Genomic DNA, 23585 nt, shown 5'->3' with positions numbered 1-23585 from the left:
ATATGAAGATGGGACCAGTCTCTAAAAGGCCAATACAGTGGCCACTTCTGCTGATACTCTCACAGATGGCCACATCTGCAACAGATAGATTAGTAAGGATGAGGTCAAGCAGATATTTCTCTCTAGTTGGTTTCCTCACTAACTATTACAGAACCAACATAACAGTTGCATCCTTGAGGATTTAGCCAGCTCAATCCGCAGTAGTGCTACTCATGTACTTTTGGTGATGAACATAGAAGTTGCCTACCAAGAGTATGTTGTCCTTCTGAGACTCTCACTTCTTCCTTCAAGTGGTGTTCAACATGGAGAATTATTGATTCACCAACTAAGAATGTTAGGAGGCTGGGGGTTTGAGATAAGTGGTAGTCAGCCAGAGGTCCCCTTGCCCATGTTTGACCTGCTGCCTTCTTGAACTGCTGCAGTCCACATACTGTAGGTTGATGCACAATGCTGTTGGGAAGGGAATGCCAGGATTTTCACTTAGGAACAGTGAAGAAACAACTACATATTTCCAGTCAGGATGGTGAGTGCCTTCAAGAGGAGCTTGCAAGAGGTGGTATTCCCATGTAACAATGACCCTCATCCTTCAAGATGAATGGTTGTGGGTTTGGAAGGTGTTGTCTAAGGATCTATGATGAATTTCTACAGTGTATATTGTAGATAGTACACATTGCAGTTACTGGTGGGTGATGTGGTCACTTATATATGTGGTGTCAATGAATTGGGGTGTTTGTCTGGATAGTGTCAAGCTTCTTGACTGTTATTGGAGCTGCAGGCAAGTAGGGAATATTCCATCACATTCTTGTCTTGTGACTTGTAGACAGTGGGCAGGTTTTGAGGAGTCAGGAGGTATATTACTCATCACAGTATTCCTAGCCTCTGACCTGCTCTTGCAGCCATTGTGATTATGTAGTGAGTTCAGTTGTGTTTCTGATCAATGGTAACCCCAAGGATTTTGATCAAAGAATAATCAGTGATAGTAACACCATTGAATGACAAGGAGTGGTAGTTAGATTATCTCATTGAATATGGTTATTGCCTATCATTTGTGTGATATGAATGTTACTTGCCACTTGTCAGCCCATGCCTGGATATTGGCCAAATCTTGTTGTATTTGAATACAAGATAATAAAATGTGGGGCTGGATGAACACAGCAGGCCAAGCAGCATCTCAGGAGCACAAAAGCTGACGTTTCGGGCCTAGACCCTTCATCAGAGAGGGGGATGGGGGGAGGGAACTGGAATAAATAGGGAGAGAGGGGGAGGCGGACCGAAGATGGAGAGTAAAGAAGATAGGTGGAGAGGGTGTAGGTGGGGAGGTAGGGAGGGGATAGGTCAGTCCAGGGAAGACGGACAGGTCAAGGAGGTGGGATGAGGTTAGTAGGTAGCTGGGGGTGCGGCTTGGGGTGGGAGGAAGGGATGGGTGAGAGGAAGAACCGGTTAGGGAGGCAGAGACAGGTTGGACTGGTTTTGGGATGCAGTGGGTGGGGGGGAAGAGCTGGGCTGGTTGTGTGGTGCAGTGGGGGGAGGGGATGAACTGGGCTGGTTTAGGGATGCAGTGGGGGAAGGGGAGATTTTGAAACTGGTGAAGTCCACATTGATACCATATCAATGGTATCAATGTGGACTTCACCAGTTTCAAAATCTCCCCTTCCCCCACTGCATCCCTAAACCAGCCCAGTTCATCCCCTCCCCCCACTGCACCACACAACCAGCCCAGCTCTTCCCCCCCACCCACTGCATCCCAAAACCAGTCCAACCTGTCTCTGCCTCCCTAACCGGTTCTTCCTCTCACCCATCCCTTCCTCCCACCCCAAGCCGCACCCCCAGCTACCTACTAACCTCATCCCACCTCCTTGACCTGTCCGTCTTCCCTGGACTGACCTATCCCCTCCCTACCTCCCCACCTACACCCTCTCCACCTATCTTCTTTGCTCTCCATCTTCGGTCCGCCTCCCCCTCTCTCCCTATTTATTCCAGTTCCCTCCCCCCATCCCCCTCTCTGATGAAGGGTCTAGGCCCGAAACGTCAGCTTTTGTGCTCCTGAGATGCTGCTTGGCCTGCTGTGTTCATCCAGCCTCACATTTTATTATCTTGGAATCTCCAGCATCTGCAGTTCCCATTATCTTAGAAATATATCATCATTCTTTCACTGTCACTGGATCAACATTCTGGAATTCTCTCCCAAATGGCATTGTGGATCTACATGCAGCACATGGTTGACAGCAGTTCAAGAAGGCAGCTCACCAACACTTTCTCCAGGGCATTTAGGGACAGGCAATAAACTCTGGCCAGATAGTGACACTGACATCTCATGAGTGAATAAGAGAAAACTTCCTCTCCCATGCGCAATGCTCCACACCATGTCTCATGTAAATTCTTGTTTCTTTTTATCCTTTCATTAGTGACAGGGAAGGAGTCAAGTTTACCCGACTGTCTGGAACTCTCTACCTACATCTATTGGCCTATCTACCCCTTTGTCATTTACTAAACTTCTTGAAACCCATCTTTATGATGGTAACACTAAACTGAGCACAGCATGCATTCCTTTAGATATTTCTAACCAGCTTTGGAATGCTTTCTACAATAAAGATACACTCCTTTTGTTATTGTGAACTTCATGAAATCCTCCATGGTAATATTCAACTTCATGTGAGATAAATACACTGATTGGAGGGATTTGTCTCCTTTAGTTCTTTAAACAGGAAACCCTTGTCAGGAGAGCAATTAATTACAGCATTTCTCGATCTGAAGTAGTAATGCCTTTTCAGAACAGGAAAGCAGCTAATTGGCTGCTAATCCAGCCTACTCACCACTGTCACTCTCCTTCCCTCCTGTTTGGGAACTTAGACATTATGAGTTCTGAAAAATATAATGTTGCTATAAGATGACAATGCCCTCTTGACGAGTCAAGTGGTGGCTAATTAGATGTGAGTTGCTGCTGATTGGCAAGAAAAACGAGCTACATTACCTGAACTGATGTGGATCATCACCTGCGGCATTCTCCCTATCACATGGTAAATGGGCTGCACTTGTACAGATGCTTAGAAGCTCACAGAAGCGTATCGGACGCATCAAGCAGGGGAAAAAAAATGTCAATCAAAGAGGGAGCAGAGCAGCTGCTCAGGCACATAGACCAGTAGAAACAGTTTTTTTTCTGAAGGGATTGGAGGAGAACAGAGATAGAAGTCATGGAAATTCAAGACTAGTAGACAGAAGGAGACAAACAGATGTGTGCTTCACATTCACCTCTAACCTATGCACAGCTGCATCTGTTTTGCAACAACACTACTTTTGAAGGAATTTATCAGTACACACTCAGATAGGGAAGCATGAAACATCAGGAAAGACAGTCACAGCATGGAAATTATGCTGATTTGTTTTAAGCATTATAGCAAATAAATGAATTACTCTAGATCGCCATTACATTGTCAGGAGTTTTATTTGGGAATAGATAAATCAAATATTTAAGTGGGCTCACTGCAAAGCTAACAAAAAAGGTAATACAATAATGTAAAATAGTTAAAAGCTTATTAGAGTGATTCAGAGCTGTGTGATTTCCACTTTGTTTCAGAACACCCCAAGCCTGTCCTTTCAAGCTATTGTGAAGGCAGCAATTCAAATCTTCTTTTGTCCATATGAATGGGCCCTCTTAAAGCTCTTTTATGCCAACATATTCCCCACAGGCATATGCCCTTTAGCTCCATTACTGACTTACGAAAGTATTCATCCCTTACCTTCTGCTTTCCTTTTTAAACTACCCCATGCTCTTGGTGACACAAATGCCATATTCCCCCTTGCTAGATGAGATGTGCGGGCTTACATGAGATAGTACTATATATCTTTCTGCTTTTTAGCACATAAAACTTGTCAAGCGATTGATTTTCTCCACTTCTGTACTGCCTTCCATTTATTTCCAGAGATGCCTGAACAAGGGTGACCTCACAGACAAAAAAGGCTTGTAGTCTTTAGAAATAAGAGTGAAAAAAATCCAAGTGGGCCTATTACCTCCACTTACACTAATTAGAGTTGCTTTGAAGGGCTATTCAGAGCCTCTGAAAGGCCAGACTGTGTCTGAATTGCATTGTGTAATGTTTGCTGAGACATTTGCATTTGTTTGTGTTACTGAAAATAGCATGTGGGGCTTTAAAGAAAGTAAAAACATCTATTATTGTTTTATTAACTAAAAAAACTTTGCATGTGGATGTAATAACATACAACCCTGTATGGATTCAAAATTTACTGAAGACATGTAAAGCAGAAAAGTTCACATACATGGTCTGTGAGCAATTTATAGAATTTGTACAAAAATTAACATCCTGTGTTATTATATGTAGCAGGTGATCCAAAGCAATTTAACACATTGCAGAGAGGCATGAAATAAACTTTGAAGCAAGCTAACAGGATCAGAACTGTGTAATCCCAGTTAGAAAGCAAATGCATGAAAAGAATGACCAGTAATATATACCGATCTTTCAAAGGCTTTCATCACTTAGCCCACAGACTTATTACCTTCATTAGGGTTTGTGCCTTTTTTGGAAATTGGAAAAGTACTGAATCTACTGGGACCAGACTGCAGCATCCCCTGACCTATTCCAGCTGGTGCTCTGTACCATTTCATATATCTGACTTGGACCAAACACAACTAGATTCTACAGTTCATCTCCCATCAAATGAAAAATCTAATTGAGGTTTGGTGCATGCACCTAGATTCATAATCCATTTCCAACTAGTACAAACAAACAAAACCCAACTATTATAAATATAGAGCCTTTAATTCTAATTCTTTAACTTTAACCTCTTTAACATCCCTGATTTTAAATGCTTTACTATTCGTGGTAGTTTCTTCAGCTGGCTGGGTCCCATGCTTTGGAAGTCTATGTCCAAATCGTAGTCATTTTTAGAATGGTTTCCTGCTTTAAGACTCCGGTGAAAAATTCCCTTTTAAACCAAGATTTTTGGTCATCTGCCCAATGCCTGGCTCAGTATCAAATTCTGCGCAATAACACAGCTCTTGCCAAACATCTTGGGACATTTTATTAAGTCAAAGGGTTGATAAATGTAAGTTGTTGTTGAGAACATAATATTTCCTAACTTCAAACAAAAAGAAAGTGAAAAGCTAGTCACAACAAAAATTAATTTCCTTACCAGATGCAACCCGTCTATAGGTGCGCATTGTGTCTGGTGATAAATTTCCACCTGAATCTTTCAGTCACTAAACGATCTATTTTTAGAAGTTATTGAAGCAAAACTCAAGTAACGTGCTGTAATGCCACCACAAAAATATTTCAATATTTTCCAAGAAATTGTAAATCACCCTTGCCAGCTGCATGAGTTTGCTTTTGGAGCAAATACCAGAGCTAACATTCCAGTATGATCTGCTTCACACTGTGGTCCCAACCTAAATTCCCAAAGAATCACTAATTCTAAAATGATAATAATAATAACAATACACCTGCATCCCTGGAGCAGATACTGTGCAGAAGGGAAAGATTAGATTCCAGCTTTCAGCAATTTTGCCACCATTAGTTGATTTTTTAGTTAGCTTTCATGGTACTTACAAAAAACTTAGATGACTCCAGAAAGTGTATTGCATGATTGTGGAGAGTTCCTACCGAGAAATTTTCTATTATGTTACTGTCTAAAGTAGAGAAAAAGGCTGAGAACATGGATAGGTTGGTCTGTGCCGTCACCATGAATGTTACAAGTGAAATTTGTGCCTTAAAGCATCAATACCTGTTCTGCAGAGTTGACAGATATAGAACGTTTTAGTTAGGTTTCTGTATGCGGCATTATAGGAAGGTCTTACAGGGAAGATGGTAGCATCACTGCTTCTGAGCAGGGAACTCTAGGTTTCAGTCCCACCATGGCAAAGGAATTTATATTCATGATACGGCCAAACAGGTTGTGTACCATGTGCAAATCCTTCCAACACACAGTGGAAAGTGGTAAGAATGGAAGCGATTTCTGATCATTTACATGGCCAGGTAGAAAATTGGAGCCACCACCATTACCATCCCTAGCTCTACACTATAACATGTAAAAGTGCATGTTGCCACAGAAATCTGGGCTCCAAGTGAACTATAATACACTTATTGACACTTCAGAAGGAAGCTCTTCCATCTGAAATTATTGGCGGGGAGAAAGGTATATATTAGCTGCCTATTTTTTCAATTTGCCACTGAGTCCTTCCAAATAGCCATTTTGTGTTGGGAGAACTTTGTCAGGCAGCAGTGAGCACACTGTTGTATCATGAGGTCATAGATGATATTTTCATATATTAATTTCTATATTGAAATGATGAAGCAGAGAATAGAAATCCAAAAAGATAAATTTACAAGGCTTTCATAGCCTGAAAATGCAATTGATTAAACGTGTATGGCTTTAAACGTCTCAATTTCACAAGAAAATCTTTGGGTCAGTAAATGTCTAGCTCATGTGTGCTGTCATTTATTTTATCATGAAAGTTAAAGCCTGCTATTTAGCCATGTTGCTTTTATTATACAACAATTCACCAGACAGGATTTGGTGCTCAGAGCCATATCAGGATTGTAGAATACCAGAGATATACCCTTCAATAATAGGCCATTCCATATAGAGGAAGAGAACTCGCAAAGCATGAATTAATATATTACAGAAGTTTGAACAGGACAGAATATCAGCAACCATCTCATCTGAGAGAAACTTGATAAATCTGCTATTTGAAAACTAAAGTCTACAATTATAATAGCTCAGTGTGTCTGACATAATATGCAGGAACGGTTAATACTTTTGGAAGTTGGAAAGAAAGACCGACTGATGACGACTCATTGCCACAACAAATGGATCAGGTAAGGATAAAAAGGGGGTGTGGAAACAGATCTAAGGACAGCAACTTATAGTTGGATGCTTTTACTGACTAAAAATTGAGCATATAAATTAAATTGTAAAATTCCCTTCCACTTGTTTCTATCACAACACCAAGTACTATACAAACACCTGTACTCAAAAGACTTCTGCATCTTGCCTTCATTATACAAAAATCAGAATCTCAATTGACAACATTGAAGTTGACAACGGTCCAAACATCCATAGAAAAGAACTTGAAACTGTATGCTGTCAAACTTTATTTTCCAGAACAATATTCATTGAAAATGTGTATATTTTTAAACACAATTATTCCTGAACCTCAAAATGCACCTCCTCAGAGTTAGGTATGTCAGAGCTAAGAGTACTTTCGCTTCCAAACTGACATCTGTGGCGTGCTTTCACACTGGGAGGTAGCTGTGCAGGGCACCATTTTGTTCCGTACCTCATACATTTGACAAAAGAGATAACAAGGTGTACAGCCGGACGAACACAGCACGCCAAGCAGCATCAGAGAAGCAGGAAAGCTGATTTTTCGGGTCGCTCTTTTTTTTGTGAGAGTAGCCAGATCATGACATTAAATACTATCTAATGTAGATTAGAAACCAGAGGTGCAATTTTGGAATTCAGTGTTGATCCAGATCCATCTTTTAACCATGTTCAAATGAACATGCACTCAGCAACAGGAAACATTCCCACCATTATTATTAAAGGGATCATCAATTTGATTAAAGTTAATTGGAGATTGATTTTTGCTTGTTCCTGCTGCAAATTGTCAAAGTGTTTGATTCTTGCTACATTATCCCAAAGTTTCTATTTTTTGTAGTGAATGATGTGGCAGTGTTGAAGGGCTTTGTCCAGATGCAAGAATTCTAAACAAATCACTTGTTCTGAAATGTGGGTGTAGTGGTTTCGATTATGCATGGCAGGAATAATGAACAGAGGAAGCAGTTAATTGTAGAAGGAGGAGCTGGACCTGAATCTAGGTGAGAAGCAATGTCAAAATTCTTCATTTCACTAAAGGCATCGTCAATAAAATTGTCATCTGCTCACACCATTACCATGGCCTCAGAGCATGGTGAGGATGACATTGTCAGCGATTATAAAAGTGACTGTGACACAAACCTTTATGCATCAGGTTTCTTCTAGGCTGGAGAAAGCAATTATTTGAACATTTTCCCATTTCATCAAGGATGGAATTATTTCCATGCATGTGTCGTTGGCACACTTCTCCCTGAACTTTAGAGATGGCTGCCAATTAAGTGGATGCTTCCAAGGCTGCTGCCTTATTCAAGTTTGGAGCCCAACCACAAGAACTACTAGCCAAATCAGAACGGAAGCAGCTCAGCGGTGGCTACATCTGAAGCAGTCTGGAGACATGCTACCTTCAGCAGGTAGGAAAGAACAATGTAAAAGTTTGAGGTTTGAGTGTTAGAAGGGAAACACTTCTATTTAAATGGGTTGGATCATGGTCCTAGCTTTACTTTAAATCAACCTTATGTCCTTTGCTGGGCTGCTGCTGGGATTTTGCCTCCAGTTAACTGGAGTTAGCTAGGAAGATTCCACAATGGAGCAACATGATCAGGGAGGCAGTCTGTCATAGCTCAGTGCCCATGACTTTACTGGCATCTTGCCTCTCTCTTAACTTCTGGGGGTTGGTAAATTTCAATCTCTACCCATTCTTTATTCCCACACACTGTGGTTTTATCCTTAAACTCTACTTTCCTGAATTTTAATGCTTAATGCAGCATCTTGTTAAAATTTTTTATGCTATGCGTAAAGTGTGATTAAATTATTTATTTGTTTTTGGTTACTATCAAGTTTTAAGTGGTGCATTGAATGAACAGCCAGATTTTATACCTATTGGGCAAGTGTTTGAATGCCAATTATACTAAAGGATGAAGTATTGGGAAGTCATGTTGAGGTTGTACAGGACATTGGTGAGGCCTCGTCTAGAATATTGTACATAGTTCTGGTCACCCAGTTATAAGATGTTATCAAGCTGGAGAGGGCTCAGAAGAGGTTTAAAAGAACGTTGCAGGATATGGAAAGTTTGAGTTATATGAAATGGCTGGATAGTCTGGGACTCTTTTCACGGGAGTGTGGGAGGTTAAGAGATGACCTGAAAGAAGTTTATAAAATAATGAAAAGGTATAGATAGAGTTAATGGTAGTTATCTTTTCCCTAGGATGGGGATTTCAAGACTGTGGAACAAGTTTGCAAGGTGAGAGGAGAGAGATTTAAAAAAGACACATGAGGGAAATTTTTCCTCAGAGGTGGTTTGCATCAGGAATGAACTTCCTGAGGAATTAAAAATGGAAAGAACTGTAGATGCTGTAAATCAGGAGCAAAAACAAAATAGCCGGAAAAACTCAGCAGGTCTGGCTCTGTATTTCACATCCCAGGAGCTGGGTAAATCAGTATCAACTCCTACAAAGTAATCAGTCAATCCATACTGGCCTCTCACTGTACTTCTTCCTGTTCTTGAGTTCTCTGTCTGATGGCAGGTCCAAGCAAAAGCAGCGCACCCTGTACCACAGGTGGGGCGAGGAGCCATGTCCTGAACACTCCCTAACAAAAATGAGAATTGAATGTTTAAATGAACCTCAATGTCAAGCAACAAAAAGAAACTTGTACTGATTCAAGTTTTAAAAATGGGAGCAAACAAAAACTGAAAGAACCGCAGATGCTGTAAATCAGAAACATAAACGAAATTTGCTGGAAACAGCTCAACAGATCTGGCAGCATCTGTAAAGAGAAATCAGAGCTAATGTTTTGTGTCAGGTGATGTTTCCTCAGAACTGATGTTAATTAGGAAAACGTTGGTGTCTATGCAGAAGGTAGGGTGGGCTAGGGGATAAGGAGGAAACGACAAGTGGGGATAGAGCCCAAAGACAGACAAGAACAGTTGGATAGACAAAGGAAAGGCTAATGATCTGGTGAGGAGAGTGCACAGCTGTTAATGAAGACTGTTAGTCACAGGCAATAGGTAGTGTGTAATGGCAGGCTATATGATAACAAGGCCTGGTGCGTGGGTTTGGGAGAGTTCAGGCCCTAAAAATTGGTGCAGTCGAACTCCCTCAAACAAGATGCTGACCTAGAAGTTCAGCTTTTAGCAGTGAAATGAAATGAAATGAATGAAACCAAGCTTGAAAAGGACTGAAAAATCAGAGACACCAAAAGATTTCCAAAATCCAGTACAGATACAGGCAATGTTCTCATGCAATTGACATAACAAAATGATGTGTTGGAGGGGCATAAAAGCTCTTCTTTACATAAACATTCTCAGCTCCAAGATCTTTATGTCCTATTATCTGAGGAAATCTTTGCAGCAAAATGAGTGATGATTTCATGTTTGAAAAAGACTCTCTTCAGGAGAAAACAAAAATCTTAGTTTAAGTTTGCAAAAGACTATCGGGGAAAATAAGCCTTTGTCAATGAGTAAATTAAGTGCAGAATGAAGATCTGCTTTTGAAAGAAAAGGCCTAGTAATACATAGAGAAGTGGTCTATTGATCACAATATTACCCAAGAATGTTTTGTGAACTATTCCTCAAGTCTATTACTCCATTGATGATGAATGATGATGTATTTCTATTTCTGATTGAATTCCTGAAGTAATGTGGTCTGCAGAGGAGTTGCTACCCCACTCCACCTCTGTAATCACCTTTCCATACAAAGTTGACAGATCATGTACATCCCATTGGTGGTCTAAGAGAACTGAGGACTGTTTTAAAGATGAATGCCTCATGTGTCAGAGGCTTGTGTGTGTGGTTTGATTGTGAGGATGGGCAGGAGAAAGTGGAGTAAAGATTTAAATCTTCATGGTTAGGTGTTACCAATATTAATGATTGAAACGACAATCATAAAATAACTTGAGATGGGTGGGAAGATGTGGAGTGAAGGGTTAACTAAACTTTTATTCTTCGAATAGCTTTTGAGAATGTGCAAAAGGAACTATATCATAGTGGAGTTAGATGGCATTGTACTGAAGCTTAAGTCTATAGAATTCTGGGAGATATCCTGTTGTATAATCTTTTGGTTATAGTGATGTTTAATAAAGCCTGCTAATGTTCACCTACAAGAATTTAGATGCATGTTGCTTAATGTGTCACCAATCTGATCCACACCAGCAATCTAAGCAATGGAGACAACTAACCCCTCAATAGGACCAAGTTGCTCTAGCAACGTACACTTTTATAAAGGTACAGGAGTCTGGAACTGTGGATCGTGGTGGCAGAACCTCCTATCTTCTTTTCAGCTGAATGCTCAAAAGATTGTGTAACATTCACTATACTCGCAGACAGTGGAGACAGTTTCAATGTATGAGATTAGAAGAATGGACAAGTGGAAAGACTCTACTGCAATACATTGTTGGAAGTTTCCCATTATGGTCAGAGATCATAGATACACCACGACAGCACAGGAGCTCCCCATATTATCAAGATGCCACAAAGAGCGCTTAATGACATTGATGACTTCTAGTGTCACACCTAGTCTTGTTTTAATAGATTCCCTGGAAGTTAACCTCATTATCAAGCTAGCACAGGGCTCCCAAAACCTGGTTGACTAACAAGTAGTGTTGTTGCTTGCAGTTGCAGACAATTTCTATGGGGTTAGCTTCCCCCGATTTTTAGTCTATTATCGTACAGAAGCCTTCTGTGCTCTTCTGACCCTCGTCGACAGCTTTATTTGAAATTGTGATTCACCAAATGAGAATCTATTAGTATTGAGCAAATAACTTCACTGTGGAGCTGACCAATCACCAACGTATCACTATCGGCAAGCTGTGTAAGATGAATTAACTTCTACCTTTGTGTAGGACTGTGTATAACTGTCGTAGCCGCGAACACAAAATTGCAATATTATTAGGAAAAAAAACTGTCAGAGCTAAAAATAAAGTTGTTATAAACTGAGAATAATTAGTGTACAGTTAATTTGTGGGTAAATACATCTCGCCAACAGATCATAGTCTGGGATACGAGCAGATGCTGAGGTAATAAATTATTAACATTGCAAAGAAAGATTCTCTGTGCAAAGACAAAACTTAACCCCACACTAGCAGCTGCCAGCATCTTAATCATGGGCTGCTTGTCACTCTTTTATAGCCGTAGGAACCATGTCAAACAGTGTCAAGAAAAGTCGGCATTTGTTTGATGGAATATTGTTTGCAAGATTTGTGTCCCGGTATATTCACAAATACGTTTTTATAAATGTATTTAAGCATTCTATATGTATTTTCCCGTTTGGCACATGGAGGTGATTTCTACCGTAAAGGATAGCGTGAATTTAGCAGTGGGTTCTGGTGGGGGTGGGGTATGTTAAAAGCGTGGAAATTGACAGCATCCTGAGAAACCTGGTCCGAGTTGCTCGCTTCTACAGTTAACTGCAACAGGAAAGGCGGGTTGAGAATTTCAGGATATTAGTCACTCAATTACAGCAATACCAACGCGGCTCTCTGAATTTAATCATGCATGCTCGCGTTTCCTCGAGCTTCCTAAACTCACAAATGAAATCCCGGCAAAAGCCCTCCAAGTGTCAATGACCTGAATATGTCTTCCTCAGTCAGGGGCAGACCTGTCAATAGTGTAGTACTTGTCAGCTTGTTCCCAAAATTTCTAAATGCAACTGTTCCTATTGATGGGCCAGTTTCTGAGCTGGTGGGAGTGAGGGTGCAGGACGCAGCCTTACCAGTGTTTGTTGCGAGCGCTGGAACTCTCTTCCTCACAGGACAGGATGGGTTCTATAGAAGTGGGCTATTTCTCCGTAGGGGCCGTTTACATCCTGCTGGCACATGCAAGTCGCAAAGAGAAAAAGCATTGCAGCCAGTGTATAGTAGTCGACTCCATTTCAGTGTTACTAACAGCAGGATTTGTGCAAGAACTGCAGTGGAATGAAAAGTGGCACCGACTCAGTTGAGGGACACGGATATCTCAGCATCTCTGCAAGAGCGGCTCCTGTCTTCCCCCACAAGGAACAGGATCCTCTCAGTGGGTAAGAAGCCCGATATTGGGCACTTCTCCCCTTTTCCCTGTCTCCTTCCGCCCTGGCATGGTTTAATTAATAGTGGAAGAAAGGGGAGGATTGAGTGAAAGTGTGTGGTCCAGTTGTTAATGCAACTGCAGTTGTCACGTTCAGGAGGAGGTAGCAGAGGTCGTGCAGGGTTAGTGGTTTGGGGTGATCAAGGAATCAGTGAGGGAACATGGTGCAGGCAATTGTGAGAATGGTAGAACATGAACCTTAGTGGGAGGTCTTGAATGTACAGATCCCTTTCCATAAGCCCCAAAGCTTTGCACCTCTGCAGGTCTCCACCTAACCTACATGAGCCTGCACTTGCCCACCTTTTTCACTCCCCAGCACCTGGCACAAGAGATGATTATGGCAAGTGTGGCCATACACTCATTGCTTGGAGCCAGGAGACTCCTGACCATGGATGAACCACCAGCCATTGGCCATGTCATTACCCTGGTGCCAACCATGCTTTCATGTATTCCCCCTACAGATACAATTGCTTCTCTTCACAATTGTCATCACATCACCCTACAGCCTGTAGCTGCTAAAAACCATGAATAGATTCCTGCATCTCCTTCCATGCCACAACCCGCTCTGTCACCTTCCGACCCCTTTCCCCTTAGTTTCTCTGGATGGATCCGATAGACTGATGTTGCCTCATCCCTAGGAGCAACCTAACCAGAAACCCTGGATAGGAAGTGCCCAAACTCTTTATTGGTGACTGCACATCAGCACCACCCCTCAAAGCCCTCCACCCACCGTGGAGCCACTGGACTTACCATGACCCACTCCCTGGACTGTAGAGACACAGATGCCTTGACTGAGATCATCTTGACTGGACATCTGACCATGTCTAATTGCCTGGACTGATAAGGGAGGGTGCTATTAAATTACTGTGCCAGGACCCGGGGCTTGTGTGTGAATCCATGATTTTTATTGAGGACCACTCCCTTAAGACTTTGCACATGCAGTATATTTGTTCCTTGACTTGCTGGCACTAGGTGGAGGTGTGACATTGACATACAACAAAGTATGTCATCCCTCTTGATGGATGACTGCTGAGTTCTGTGCACCTTATTTCTTACTCCAAATGAAAAAAAATGTTTCATTCTAAATTAACATCTTTATCCAAATCTTCACTTGAAATAGAAATTTTTAAAAATCTACTTCATTTTGTTCCATCGTGAATTCTTTCATGCAGAATCTAAGATTAAAATAAGTTACCTTGTTCCAGAATCAATGCTTGTCTTAGCATAATTGAATTCTTCTTTCAGTCTAACTTGATGAAATAGAGTAGCTTTCCTCCTTCAAGAAAGTCATCCTCAAGGCATGAACTAAAAACATTTTCCAACAATTCCTTACTTTCAACTGCAGTTAGTTGCTTTGTTACACCTGTTTCACTAATGTCTATATCCTCAGATTGTGCAGGTAGACCTAAATGCTTCAAGTAGCTAGTCAGTATTTATATTAAATGGTACTTCACTGGAAGGTCTATCGTTTTGAAACATCACATCAGACTGAAAGTCAATTTTCAGAAGCCCACTTCCTAATTGTTATTCTGAGTTACATTGTATATTGTGTTTAAACAATAGCATTTAGACAGCCTCACCTCTTTGTTTTATCCAAATCTATAAAATTGTTTTACTCATCAAGCTAAATATCAGTTCAACAACTAGTGTGAGGAATTTGAATCTTGTATGCTTCAGGTTTCATTCCATGCTTCATAACTTTTACTAAACAATAAATTTCTTGCCCTTCAAATTCAATGCGTTTCCTACTTTCTTTGTTTAAACATTTGCCCTGCTTCTCTTCATGAGAGCCACAAGGGAATTTCTCCACTTAAAAGCCCATTGGAAATATTGATACTTTCAGACTAAAGCTTAAGATTATAAGAAGTAGGAACAGGGGTATATCATTTAGCCCCTTGACCCTCCTCAAAAGGCCCACGGCTGATCCGACTTTCCTCATGCCCTCTTTCCTACATTTTCCTCATATCATTTGATAACCCAATGATTAAGAATCTTTTCAATCTCAACTTCAAATATACAAAAATCATCTGCCCCCTCAGCTCCCTTTTGCAAGGAGTTCCAAAGACTCTGACCCCTTTGAGAGGATAAATTTGGATGTGAGTTTGCTCACTGAGCTGGAAGGTTAGTTTTCAGACGTTTTGTCACCATTCTAGGTAACATCATCAGTGAGCCTCCGACGAAGCGCTGGTGTTATGTCCCACTTTCTATTTATCTGGTTAGGTTTCCTTGGGTTGGTGATGTCATTTCCTGCGTTGGTGATGTCATTTCCTATTCTTTTTCTCAGGGGATGGTAGATTGGCTCCAAATCAATGTGTTTGTTGATGGAGTTCCGGTTGGAATGCCATGCTTCTAGGAATTCTCGTGTGTGTCTCTGTTTGGCTTGTCCTAGGATGGATGTGTTGTCCCAATCAAAGTGGTGTCCTTCCTCATCTGTGTATAAGGATACGAGTGATAGTGGGTCATGTTGTTTTGTGGCTAGTTGATGTTCATGTATCCTGGTGGCTAGCTTTCTGCCTGTTTGTCCAACGTAGTGTTTGTCACAGTTCTTGCAAGGTATTTTGTAGTTGACATGCGTTTTGCTTGTTGTCTGTATAGGGTCTTTTAAGTTCATTAGCTGCTGTTTTAGTGTGTTGGTGGGTTTGTGGGCTACCCTGATGCCAAGAGGTCTGAGTAGTCTGGCAGTCATTTCGGAAATGTCTTTGATGTAGGGGAAGGTGGTTATAGTTTCTGAGCCAGTTTTGTCTGTTTGTTTGGGTTTATTGCTGAGGAATCGGCGGACTGTGTTCATAGGGTACCCATTCTTTTTGAATATGCTGTATAGGTGATTTTCCTCTGCTCTGCGTAGTTCTTCTGTGCTGCAGTTTGTGGTGGCTCGTTGGAATAATGTTCTAATGCAGCTTCGTTTGTGGGTGTTGGGATGGTTGCTCCTGTAGTTCAGTATTTGGTCCGTATGTGTTTTACGTAACAAACAGACAAAACAGGCTCAGAAACCATAACCACTCTCCCCTACAACAAAGACATTTCCGAAATGACTGCCAGACTACTCAGACCTCTTGGCATCAGGGTAGCCCACAAACCCACCAACACACTAAAACAGCAGCTAATGAACTTAAAAGACCCTATACAGACAACTAACAAAACAAATGTCATCTACAAAATACCTTGCTAGAACTGTGACAAACACTACATTGGACAAACAGGCAGAAAGCTAGCCACCAGGATACATGAACATCAACTAGCCACAAAACAACATGACCCACTATCACTCGTATCCTTATACACAGATGAGGAAGGACACCACTTTGATTGGGACAACACATCCATCCTAGGACAAGCCAAACAGAGACACACACGAGAATTCCTAGAAGCATGGCATTCCAACCGGAACTCCATCAACAAACACATTGATTTGGAGCCAATCTACCATCCCCTGAGAAAAAGAACAGGAAATGACATCACCAATGCAGGAAATGACATCACCAACCCAAAGAAACCTAACCAGATAAATAGGAAGTGGGACATAACACCAGCGCTTCGTCGGAGGCTCACTGATGATGTTACCTAGAATGGTGACGAAACGTCTGAAAACTAACCTTCCAGCTCAGCGAGCAAACTCACATCCAGAACCTCAACCTGAGCTACAAATCTTCTCAGAATAAATTTCTCCTCATCTCAGCTCTGAATTCTGAGACCATGCTCTCTGATCTTTGACTCTTTCATGAGGCGAGTACATCCCCTCAGCATTTACCCTATCAAGCCTCTTATGAATCCTATTTGTTGCAATGAGATCACCCTTCATTCAATGAGATCACCTTTCTCTAAGCTGTCTCTAATATCTTTGATAGTAGGAACTACCAATGCTGGAGTCTGAGGTAACAAGGTGTGGAGCTGGATGAACACAGCAGGCCAGGCAGCATCAGAGGAGCAGGCAAGCTGACATTTTGGGCCTGGACCCTTCTTCAGAAACAGGGTAAGAGAAGGGAGCTCTGAAATAAAGAGAGAGGAGGAGGCGATGATTGAAGGTGGAGAGGGGAGCAGACAGGTGGAGAGAAGACAGGCAGGTCAAGGAGGTGGGGATGAAGCCAATACAGATGAGTGTAGGTAGTGAGTTGGGATGGGAGTTGGTCAGTGAGGAGGAAGGGGCGGGTAGATGGATGGAAGACGGACGAGTCAAGGAGGCAAGGATGAGGCTAGTAGGTGGGAAGTGGGGTGCGAGTTGGTCAGTGAGGTAGGAGGAGCAGATAGGTGGGAGAAAAGATGGAAAGATCAAGGAAGTGGGGGCGAGAAGGGCTGGTCTTGGGATGAGGTTGAGGTGGGGAGACTTTGAAGCTTGTAAAGTACACATTGAGACCATTGGGCTACAGGGCTCCCAAGCGGATTATGAGGGGCTATTTCTCCGGTCTTTGGGTGGCATTGTTGTGGCACTGGAGGAGGCCCAGATGGACATGTTGTCCAAGGAGTGGGAGGGAGAGTTGAAGTGGTTTGCGACTGGAAGGTGTTGTCATTTGTCAAGAACCGAGCAAAGGTGCTCCACACAGTGGTCTCCAAGCCTCTGCTTGGTTTCCCAGATATAGAACTTTTGTTGTCAGACATAACAAGTTGTGGAGCTGGAGGAACACAGCAAGCCAGGCAGCATCAGATGAACAGGAAAGGTGACGTTTCGAGTCGGGACCCTTCTTCAGAAATCAAGTATCACAAATACTACTCTATATAGTCAGGCACAGACCACTCCAACAAGGAAGCCCATGGAATGACTCTACATGGAACTTTGGCTTTGGAACTAATTTCAATGAAAGCATCACCAGTCATGGCACAAATATATTGTACGAGATTGCAAGTGTTTCATGAGTGCTGAACCCTTCTCCTATCTCCACGTTAATCATGAAAGACATTGTCATACAAAAAGTGTCTTACATGATACTTACAGATCAAGTTGAGAGGGAATCATTTCAGTGAAGCCTACAGAACCCTACATTGGTTCAGTGGCCTCCTGGGATTAGTCCAGCATGAACAGAGATACCAATCTGCAATCTGGAAAGATCACTGTAATGGTCAAGATTGCTTGTGATCAGCATCGCCAAACCTGACGAAGGAGCAATGCTTTGTAAGATTGTGTTTTCAAGTAAGCCTTTTGGACTACAAGTTTGTGTCATGTAACTTCTAATTTTGTCCACCCCTGCCCAACATGGCACCTCCACATCATGGCCCCACTCAGATGGACAATGCATGCAGTTCACATGCACAATGATATGATTAAAGAATGACTTCAACCTGAACACTAGAAGAGGATGATTGATATAATTGTCTTTTGAAGGGCGTCCCATCCTTCATAACTGGAGCTCACAATATGGCCCAAAAAAGAACACTGGCTCCATCCGCTAAATGTAGTCACAGCCATTTTCCATTGGTCTCAGGAATCAAGAGATCAGAAGAAGCAAACTGAGTTATGTTTCCAGGCCAGTATGACTTCTCAAGAACTGGTATTCTGAAGAAGGGTCATAATGGATTCAAGACGTCAACTCTGTTTCTACCTCCACAGATGCTGAGTATCTCCAATGTTCTCTCTGTTTCAGATTTCCAGCATCCAAGAAAGTAAAATACCATGCAAATCAATGCTGGGCATGCTAGAATTCATGGATCCCATGCTCATCCTGGTCATCAGGCATCCTCCCTGCCACGGCCCTGAAATTCTACGTCCCTTTCTACCTGGAAATCCCTGGAAAGCTCATCACAACAGATCCCTCCCTCACATATTCCAAGCCACCACCTGAAAATACAATTGCAACACTCCTCTTTCTGCCCTGAACCTCATCTAGTTGTGCCCATCATCATGACGCACACTCCTCCTGCTGAGGCCGTGTTACTGTTGATCATGTAATCCCTCCTACTGCAGCATGCCATGGCCTCCCATGCACATGGAACCGTCTTCTTATGTTAAAAGGCTTTCACCTTCACTCCCCCTTCCACTCCCAGATTGTAGTGAGAGAGAGCCCCTAACACTGAATGCACAAAGTGGATGATTGACCAAGAATAAGTCCCTGGATTGTCAGCAAACACTGCCTTTGATTGCTGTATCAGGACCTGCTGACTGATGATGTTCTTTATGGCTTGACTGGGGACCCTTCAGTTTTGAAACATAGAACCCCTACAATGTGGACGCAAGCTATTCGGCCCATCAAGTCCACACCTACTTTCCAAAGAGCATCCCACCCAAGCCCACCTCCCTATCCTATCCCTGTAACTCTGAATTTCCCAGAGCCAGTCCACCTAGTCTGCACATCCCTGGTGCTGTAATGCAGCAGTGCTAACCACTGACCCACCATGTAATCCAATGGCCACTTGATTGATGCAAATGCGATGTAATTACCACATAACCTGCTGGCACCTTCTGTAGGTATGAGACTGACACAGCACAGTGCTAGACAGCAACATGTCTGCCTCCTTGATTAGTGAATGTTAAGAACCATGAGAAGACCCTGATTTTGAGCCTGTGCTTAGAAATAAGCCAAAACAGAGACACCATGTGTCTTTTTGAGGTTTGGCTGAGGGGCCAAAGCAGGGATACTGTGAACGTGCGAGTACGTATAATATTAGTGTGATAAGAGGGCAAGTGAGCAGTCCTGATTTGCATCTTGATTCAGTCCATGAGGTGGGTGCCTGCCCCTGAGCATAAAGTGAGCCCTGAGTACAATGTTCAAATGAGTGATGTCAGTGCACTCCAAAGTGCAGATGTGCATCAGAAACATGCCATGATGATACAGTAGTGCTGGCTCATGTCTGATGTCAATGCCTATGGACAAGGGGTGCTTGCAGCTCTTAATCAACCTAGTATGATTTTGGTGACTGGTGTCCAAGCTAGTAGCCTGACGGAGCAAGCAGCAAGCTGGAATTAGAAGTTGGTAGCCAGTAACTGAGTGCTAAAGAAGGAATGCAACCCATATGAGGCCAATAGCCTATAAGTCAGTGCTCAATCAGCAAAGGTGCTCCAAAGCACAAAGTGAGTGAATGCCAAGAGAGCACACTAACATTCATAAGGTGCCTCCAGTGCAGATGCATGAGATGAGTATTTAACCCTGTGCTCAATGCAACCTGTCAAAGAATTACACGAGTTGTAGGTATGCCTGATCTCCAAAGTAAAGTGTTGAAGAGTTGAAGTGATTTGAGAGTTTGGTTGACAGCAGGCAAGAGGATACTGTGAAGTGGGTGGTTTGCTAATGCTGACTGGTGTGGATGGAAGATCGAAGATGATAGTGGGGATGAAGCATGCAGCATCATTGTACAGAAGATGACATTGCATGATGCCCAGGGTAGGCATTCAGTAGCCAAGTACCTGGTCTGGTTTAAATATCAGGAATATGCAATGTCTGGTTTCTTGGTAAAAGAGAGGTGAATTGGCAGTGACATATAAATTAGATAAGTTGAATCTTTAATGAAATGCAAATGCAAAGAAATAATGTAATTGCCACTCAATGGCGAGATTCGGAAATTGCTAGTTATGACGCTGGAGAGAATCAGCAAAATCCTTCTGAATGCCAAGAATCCAATTCATTTCCTTTTCTGCATTTTCTCACCTTTCCCACCATTGCTCAAGCCACACTGGGAGGGGGAGTTCTGCCCAAAACGTTGGTATGGGTATGATGGGCAGAATGGCCTTTTGCTGGACTAGATTGTCATATAATTCAAATGACGTGCCTATATAAAACTATAATGGAACCTTAATTAGAGTACTGTGTGCAGTGATGACTTTGACAGCATAGAAAGGTTTTTCAGGCTGTTGAGAGGCAAATGTAACATTGATAACCTTCCTGGATTATCCAGGAATTTCCAGGAATGAAGGATGAATATTTCTTGTTTCCTAGGTTATATCATATACTTTCCAGTATGAAACTGTGGAGTAAGATCCTTAAGCACAAGAGAACCGACTCATATAATCCAGTGGCTCTCATGTTTGCTTGCATAATGACATCATTGTGGTAAAATTAGTTGATTTGCTTCACTTGTTTCCTAAGGAATCCAATACATTCCTATGTTATTGTGGTTATACGTACCCATCTCTACAAGAAGTTGGTCATCTTTCTAGACAACAGAAGGCAATGGATTCCAACCATAACAAGTGAACAAAGACCAGTTATAAATATGTACAAAAAGATAGTTTGTCTGCCCAGCCCATCTCCTTACTTAGTTATCACAACTGTCTGGTTGAAAACAGATCACAGTAAATATGCCTCTGGTGGTCCTGTAATCAGGGTTTATTATTATTCCAAATGGTTAGCCACTCATTTTCATAAGATGAATGTAACAACATTTTCAATTATGAGTGAGCTCCATTTGATCAGATATCTTTTTCAAAACCCCAGAAATGTCTCAAATTTGAGTTGGTAACTCTATCTTCATCCTTGAATTTTTTTCCCAAGCCATTCTGGTGCATTTATGTTAGAGGCATTGGGAGATACAGGACAACAATATAAAGCTGGTCCCAATATGGTTATTGTATGTGAAGAAATTATCCTTCATGAAGAAGACTGTTTGAACAGCTATCTACAAGTTAAAGGGGAAAGAGGTAGAAAATATTATAAATTTATTTTACATTAACATTACTTATTCATAAGGCAATGACAGTTTCAATATAATTTATGACATTTTATTGTTCATATTTAAGTGTAAAGATAGTTACTTATGAAAGCAAACATCAATTTATATCATTCATAATTTCCAGCTAAATATATCTAGAAACAAAATGCCACAATGACCTTTACTTTTTTATCCACTCTGCTTGAAACTGTCTTTCTCATTCCCCTTGGGAGTACGTTATGTTTGTGTTCCTAGTTTTTTCAGGTATAAAGACTCTATCCATTTCCTTGAATTGTTGCTGGTCTACTTTGAGATCATCACAGAGTTGCTAAGGTGAAAGGTCATGCCAGGGCATCGCTCACAGACAAAGTCGCTTCAGCTACTAATGTAAGCTGCAGTAAGAATGTCCTGAAAGCACATCCACTTGAGACTAACTACAAACTGCTCATGCCTCTCTGAGGACTTATAATGTTGACTCTTCTGTCATCGGATCCAAGCTTACGTTAAGCCCTGAAGCTATGGAAGCTTATTCACAGTCAAACAGTGAAATAAATCCTGTTGCTACAATTTTCTGCGTTTGGATAAGCGTTCTGAAAGAAAAGAGGAAAAACCAAACATCTAACCTTTATTTCACAAGTGGTATATTATTTCAATATTCACTAAATTCCTCTCAAAAAGCATTTATGACTGAGAATGAGTCCAAATAAACAAACAGAAAGGCAATTCCATGTTGTTAAGAATACAACAAAAGGGAATCATTTGAGCTCAAGTTCATCAGGTTATCTCTTGTTTTTTTTCTTTGAAAGTTCAAGTCATGATTATTATCTCATTTTCTTTCAAAATGATCTATTTCCTTAAAAATTGTATTTGACCCTTAACTTTCATTCAGTAATTATTTTGCTTTTAAAGGTTTGGGGCTGCAAATTTGATGAGAAAAATAAGCTAGAGAAATGGATGCACATGAAAGAAAGGTGTAGCCTTAGGGACGTGCAGGGATTTTACTGCAACAGGCAGGTTGAAGAGGAAATAATAGGATTTTGTAGGATTCACGTTGATCTTCAAATGAGAAAATCTCCTGCCCACTGTTGCTCAACACAAAAAGACACAAAACCTTTTAAATCAGACGCACAATATACATCTTAACAGAATCATTATCACAGGCTTAAAGGGATTGCAACACCAAACCTCTCTCATTCAGTTTTCTGTAAACTATATGCTTAAATTGCAGTTCAGCTAAAGAACTTGTTCGAAATGAAGAATCAATTTGAGGGATGCAAAGTGGTTTGTGTTAGGTTTGGCACCTTTGTTTTCTTTGCCTGTTGTTTAATTCTCTTATATTTAGAGAAACTCTACTTTATTTATTACCTTCTTGTTTCTGAAGGTATTTTGCTCATTGTAATGTTGATCAGACCCTGGCTGAAATCTTACTCAATCTTACATTTTACCTTTAGAAAATGAATATTGTAGGAACTCCTGAAGTCACAGGAGATCACAGAACTGAGTTGGACTTTACTAGAAAATCACTCACATCCATTTCAACACAAAATCATTGAAAATCAACCAAAGGATTCTAGTCTTTTCCACTGACCGAGGTTATAAAACCATACACATTTTCAACAAAAAAGGAGGTAATTAAATCTATTTACCTATATTTGTGTCACATCTTCATTGGAAAGACACAAAATGAATCCAATCTCTTCTTTTCTCCAAAGCCTAGTAGTATTTTTGTTTCCTTCAAAGTTTGGTAGTGGTGTTACAGAATGCTGGAGTAAATCATTAAATCATTTGTTTCAGGAGATGAAAAGTAAGGGAGGATAATACAAATGCTTAGGGAATATGGAAAGGCAACCATGAATTGTACAAAATAGTGGGCTGAATCGTTTCTTTTTAGCAAAGTGCCAGTTGCAATGAGCGCCTTAGAAAGTTTTTCACATGGGGCTGGGCAAGATTTCTCATGCCAGCTTACTAAAGTCAACTCATTAACAGCTTACCCCAACCTTGTGACATCAATCTAGCCCGATTCTAGCTCCATCTTACTGTGCGCTGTTCCTGGAATTACTTACCACTCAGTGGATTTCCACCAAAAATCTGGCACAACCAGACAAGCATCAGCAGTTAGGCATTGCCC

Source organism: Stegostoma tigrinum, chromosome 13, assembly GCF_030684315.1.
Source record: "Stegostoma tigrinum isolate sSteTig4 chromosome 13, sSteTig4.hap1, whole genome shotgun sequence".
Classification (NCBI taxonomy): Eukaryota; Metazoa; Chordata; class Chondrichthyes; order Orectolobiformes; family Stegostomatidae; genus Stegostoma; species Stegostoma tigrinum.
This window is presented reverse-complemented; position numbering follows the sequence as displayed.